We start from the raw sequence: 6,769 nt of genomic DNA, 5'->3' as shown, positions 1-6,769 counted from the left end.
CTAAAATCTAGGATTGTATACAAGAAAGCCAAGAAATCTCAGCAACAACGATTGTATATAAGTAGAGATATCCAATCCCATCAAGATGCATGGATTTAAAAAAAAACATAAAAACCCAAATGGTGTTTTTCATCTCTCTTTATTTATGGTGTTTATAAACACCACCTTTTCTCAAGAACCCCATCCATCTCTTTGAAAGCTCCTTGGTTGCATGTCCATGATTGGAGAGCTAGAGAGAGAGAGAGAGAGAGAGAGAGAGAGAGAGAGAGAGAGAGAGAGAGATGGGGAAGGGGGATTTTCCCAAATTATGCAAAATGCACCAATTTTAAAATTTCCATAATGTGAAGCTTTGCCCATTTTATCTAATATGGTCTTATTGTGGATGCTATCGTAGATTTATCTACATGTATGCAATAGTTACAAAACTTCTTTATCGACTAATCACAAAATTTGATTGGATAGAATATTGTGGATGCTATCGTAGATTTATCTACATGTATACAATAGTTACAAAACTTCTTTATCAACTAGTCACAAACTTTGTTTGGATAGAATAATGTGACAAATTTTTCCAGCTGTCTGCTAGAAAACGTCTTAATATCTACTCTGACATTGAAAGCTCCATACTAGACAAAGATTTTTCATGTCCATATTGACGTATCACCGTATGGTATCAGGTGCATATTAGCGCAACTAGGTGAGAGTAACATGGATCTCCCCATTTGTCATGCTAGTACTTAATAGTGATGAGAAGAATTGGGAATAATCCGATGGAAAATTATTATCGTATCAACACGTGATGAAATTCGGTATATCTGGGTCAAACATACAAAATGGGTCATGAATACATAAACAAGTGTAAACCATGCATTGAAAAACTACCAAAGGACTTTGTGACCACGTTTCAACTTACATATTGACTCAATATTATATGGTGAGTCTGAATGTTGTTGGGTCAGAAGTTATAATGCTAACTCTAAATATACTAACTCTAAATATACTAACTCTAAATATTACTGAGTCTGATATTTGTTCAATTAGATATTTGCTAAGTGTGATTATTTGCTAACTGTGATTATTGACGAGTCTGATGTTTGCTGAGTCAGAACATTGCTGGGTCAGAATATTTGCTGAGTCGCATTTTTGCTAGGTCGAATCTTGATGAGTCGGATATTTTATGCCAAGAACATTTTTGGGTTGGACATTTATAACCATCACTTGGTACTTATATTGGGATGAGTTCTGAGTAGGGAATTGAGAGATAAGATTTAGCCATGGTATTCTTTGCTCTATCTCATGTTTTCTCTATGTTTTGTTTGCTGACTCTGAAGTTATTTGATGTATCTTTTGCTGAGTTTGATCATGGAGTGAGGATCTATTCTTTGTTTAAGAGCATGTGTGTGAGAGAGATTCTTGTGTTGTTGAACCCCAACACATCTGGCAATCTTGTTGTGTTTACATCTTTGTTAGGCTACAATATTTGTGATTGCATTGGAGCGAGCCTAGAAATGATGAATTTGGAGTAGTCCACCTGCACTTTTCTTTCCCCTTTGTAGGTGTATTCCCCAATAGACAAAAAAGAAAACTTGCTTTGGAATTTATCTTCTTGCTGACAAAAGCATTGGCATGAAACAATGTGCAAGTTCACCTGCAGATTTAGATTTCCAACAATTTAGAGAATCAGAGCACTGTCCGTGAATTGTAGCATTCATTGTAATGGAGGATTAAGAGTGGGTCTAGTGATGTGTGCGTGCTGAAATTTAGGGCCATGAACAATACGAGAAATTGCAATTGGAGAGAAAATGGTGGACGACGTGGTTACTTGGAAGCGAAGATAGAATTAGAACCTACAGTTTGCTGAACTGAAGCTGCACTATGCTGAATTTGAATATGCAGTTTACTAAATTTGAGCATGCAGTATGCTAAATCTGAATTTGTAAATTCAACTTGAAGCTGCTGAATCAAAAGTTGAAGTTGATGAATTAGAATCTGTTTGTGCCACTGAAATAAAAAAATCACATTCTACCTAAAATTTGAAGTAGAAATCTGCCTGAACTTTGAAATGGAAGTGTATCTGAATGCTAAATGGAAGTGAAGGCTAGAACCTCAAAATTGATCCAATTTTGAAGATTTGAGGAGTTCAAAGTGTTTCGAGTAAGATTTATTTCAAATTTTGCACAAAGTTTACCTAAATTTCTGATTTTAGAAGTTATATAATATGATGAAGCAACTACATGTCAAGATGGGAGTGGATCTAGGTATTGTATCCTATGCTCTCCACTTCAGGATTACATGTAGTCTCAATTTGGTGTGGTGCACTGAATATGAGGCTAACTTGTTATGTGATTTCTAATTTCTGAAATGAGTAAGAAGAAGAAGAAGAAAAAGTGTGATGTTTGTCTAAAAGATGACCCTGTTCAGGATGATTGTCCGTTGGTGTCTGAAGTTTGTCTAAAAAGAGATGTTTGCAAGTATTTTTGTATGGCAGATTTGTGCACAAAGGTCTTGAAAGTTTTCAAGCGTTGTCATAAAGCATCATCAAGGGGGAAGTTTCATGTAGCCAAGGAGAAGTTAGATGATTTGGAATGTCTACTTGAAGATGCATTGGAGTATCTTTTTGAACACAAGGGTAGAAGACTGAAATCTTGTTCTACCAAGAAGGGAATCAAACGTTAGGCATGTTTGCATTTGACATGGAAACTTGAAGAGGAGTTTGGGTTTAATGAGAGTAGTGATGATGATGAAGAGGAATGGAGGTATCCAATGGGAGTGTTCATGATTAAGGGAGAGGGAGTGCACATGGGTGTGAGCCGAAGGAGCCACCAAAATACCATAGAAACCCCTACACCAAAATCAAGCAACCACCCAAAAGAGAGAATTCTTCAATTTTGCAACCTCAATGATGCATTGAATGTGTGTAAAACTAATACACTTTCATCAAAAAAGCAAAAATATGAATTTTTAGCAAGCAAAACAACTCAAACTGAAATTTAGGAAGGAGGATTGGAATACCTTGATGTTAAAAAATCCATTCTTTTTGGATTTTTTCTTTATTTTGCAATGCAAGGTCAAGATAGTAAGCCAAATGAAGTTATGTTCGCTGATTTTGAAGCTTATTTCTCTGAAATGGAAGATCGGGCATATTTTCCTGAATGCAAACAAGAGTAAGTTGAGATGCAAGGAATTGATTCAAATTTTTTTGAAGCGTTTATGGAGTTCCTCGCAACTGAAAATGATCTTAAAAGTGCTCAAATTGAGGAGGACTTTATTCATTTATTTGTTTTACATCCAAACTCAGATTTTTCTGATTTTTTGAGGAGGTACTTGAGCAAACTCATGTAGGTCTACAAAATTTGTGTGAAGATGATGCTAATACTCTGTTTTATAGCTATAAATCAATTCAGATTGAACCAAAGCAAGATCAGATTAATTGTTCTTGAATTTGCAAAATAAAGAAAGTGGGTTTTTGGAGCCTTAAATCAGATTTTGAAGCAAAGTATCAATGTCCTAAGATGTTGCAAATGCTGAAGAAGCATTGCTTGATGGTTGCAAAGAGGTTTTTTCATCTTGAACAAATTCTAGGTCATTATCAGGTGAAATCTGATTTGTTGGAAGTGTTATTTGCTTCAATTTGGTGGCTAAAGTCGGTTTTGGAGATGCATACCAGTTGTATGAGCTTATTCCTAAAATCAAAAGTTGTAGATATTCAAAATTTTGGAGATTTTTGAGATAAAATTTCTATGTCTGAAGTGCATATTGCTGATTTTCTCAATGTAAAAGTTGCAAATTAGAATTTTCACATGCAAGATGTTGCACTGATGACTCAGTGATCCATATTTCATATTGTTTAAATCAGACTTTGCAGATTGATGATCAGGAAAAGAGGGGTTTTTCCCTGATTTTGCAAAAAAGTCAAGTGGAAATCAAAGGGATATGATATTTTGGATGTTTTTCATAAAACAATTACAGAGTTTGATGAGTGGAATGATTGTTTTATATGGAAACAATTGTTTTGTCTCAGATTTACCTAAACTTCTTGATTTTGAAGAACAAATATTTATGGATCATGTTTTATTTGGATGTTGGGAGCATTATGTCTTTATGCACATGTTGTTGAAGGTTGAATATGCGAATTTTCAAATTCAAGGAGGTTTGAAGATACAAGAGGATATCCAAGGTTTGGTGCCTAAATTGCAAAAACCTAATTTTCAGAGTCAGATTCTCATGTTTCAGAGGTTGCAGAGGCTGATTCTGCTAATGTTTACTTCATGCTCTTGGAGAATGGACATACTTATTCAGCTTTGGTTTCATAAGTTTATTTTCTATGAGCTCTCATGTGATATAATCCTTTGGGGAATGTTTGGGCGATATTTAGTTTCTCTGTATGATGTATTTTGTGTACCTTGGTTTAAGTACCAGGCAATACACTTTGCTTCATATGAAGATCCTAGCATTGGGTTAGTCATAGTGTTGTATGGTGTATTCGTATATCTTGGATTAGGTTCCAGGCACTATACTTTATGCTATATAGTAACTAGGGATTTTTTGGAAAATATGATAAGGCATTTGACTTTGAACAAGGGATGTGTGGATCCGGGTTGGATTTTTATGAAATACACCATCGGGGCATCCCATGTATTGATTGGATATTATATGCTGAGTCTGAATATTGTTGGGTCTCAAGTTGGAATGCTAACTCTGAATATTGCTTACTCTGAATATTACTGAGTCTGATATTTGGTCAGCCATATATTTGCTAAGTCTGATTATTTGCTGACTCTGATTATTGATGAGTCTGATGTTTGCCGAGTCAGATTATTTGTTGAGTCAAAACATTGTCGGGTCAGAATATTTGCTGAGTCAGATTTTTGCTAGGTTGGATTTTGCTGAGTCTAATATTTTATGCCAATAACATTTTTGGGTTGGACATTTATAACCATCAATTGGTACTTGTATTGGGACGAGTTCTGAGTAGGGAATGAGAGAGAAGATTTAGCCATGGTGTTCTTTGCTCTGTCTGATGTTTTCTCTATGTTCTATTTGCTGAATGTAAAGTTATTTGAATGTGTCTTTTGCTGAGTCTGATCATGGACTGAGTATCTATTCTCGGTTTGAGAGCATGTGTGAGAGAGATATTATTGTGTTGTTGAACCCCAACATTATAGTAGCACCAAAGTGGAGCAACTACATTATCAAATACTTGAATACTAGAACCTTCTCAGAGAGAATGAGAAAATCATGAAGGAAATCCATTGACATTGAAACATGAAAATATGAGTTGATTTTCAATCACCTCTACAAAAGGGGACAAGATGGTCAAATGAGAATGTGCACAACAATAGAGAGTGACTATATACCTATACTCAAGCAATCACATGATGGTCAATCAAGAGGTCATCAATGGGGGAAAAGATGGGCAATTAAGAATGTCCACAACAGTAGAGAGTGACTATAAACCTATAATCAAGCAATCACATGATGGTCAGTCAAGAGGTCATCAATGGACCAACCAAAAGTAGAAATAAAATTTTGTGTATAGTGCTTACCAAAATAGTAAATGAATCAAGGCTTATAGAATGGCATACTTAAAAATCAATAGGTACAACACCATTAAACAAGGTATTTGGACATAATGCCATATTGCCCTTGGAATTTTTAATTCCTATCCTACATGTAGCAAAAGAATTAGAGTGGACAACACATGAATTGTTTGATTGAATAAATCAAAGCTAGAAAATCTTTGATCTAATCTATCAAAGATGGTTTCATCAAAGCTTGAAAAGCTTGATAAGACCAAAATTGAGAGCAATTATAGGCATCTATACACAAAAATGTTGCTTGAAAGAGTTTCATTATCAACATGTGAAAAGCAATGAGTGTTTAGTAGGTGATTGCATCCTCGTATATACCTTGAAACAAAAAGCTAAGCATTTGACAAAAATGAGGTAGTGGACCCTTTGTGATTAAATCCATATCACCAAGCGGTGCCATCAGTCTTACTACATTAGAAGGCAAAGAAATGCCTAATTCAGTTAGTGTATGTAGACTAGAAAAGTATAACCTTCATCTTATGTTATAGATGCTGGACAAAGCTCATGCTACAAAAGGATGAAAGACAAAACAAGCATGAAGGATTTGAGAAGCACACAAAGAAGCAAAACTTTATATTCTCAAGCACAAAGCTCACCCACAACCACAAAAAGCCCATTAATGTGATTCAAATATCAAGAGAATAGCTAGGAGGCACAAAGTTAGAATCAATGTTCAAGTTTAGACAAGGCATTAGTGGATACAAGAGCCATGGCAAACATTATGAACTAATCCACTCATTTCCAATTGACTAGTGAGCCCCTTGCTTATCAACAAATAAAACTCAAACCTACCAATAAGGACATCATGGTTAGTTTGGCATATTCCAAAGCCATCATTGCTATTGAGCAACATCAGTTCCTATTCCAATTTCACATCATATCTGAACATGACATCAATAATAAATTGTTTTGGGGGTACCATGGATGTGCACCTACCAAGCTACACCAAATTGGTCAATGGATACTCTACAATTTGTTAGCAATGGCCAATCACAAGAAATTCCATTTACAACACTATATTATGAATGACTCTTGCTTCAAGTCAAAGCAACTTCACAAGCCTCTAAGATTATAAGGACTCCACAAACCTCAAGCATGTAGAGAGCCATACAAATTTGGCTTCCCAAGTCGTCACTTCACAATGCATCTACTTCTCTTTGAGCTCCAAAAATCAAAAT

The 6,769-nt window shown here is 35.3% G+C and overlaps 1 pseudogene; it reads left to right on the top strand.

Annotated features, from left to right (window-relative positions):
• The first annotated feature begins 3,656 nt into the window (after positions 1-3,656).
• On the top strand, positions 3,657-4,875 carry LOC147444407 (uncharacterized; annotated as a pseudogene).
• Positions 4,876-6,769: the final 1,894 nt, after the last annotated feature.

The sequence above is a fragment of the Adiantum capillus-veneris genome, chromosome 13 (genome assembly GCF_014529385.1).
Source record: "Adiantum capillus-veneris isolate H3 chromosome 13, ASM1452938v2, whole genome shotgun sequence".
NCBI lineage: Eukaryota > Viridiplantae > Streptophyta > Polypodiopsida > Polypodiales > Pteridaceae > Adiantum > Adiantum capillus-veneris.
The sequence above is the reverse complement of the archived record's forward strand: the minus strand, read 5'-3'. Positions and strand labels throughout refer to the sequence as shown.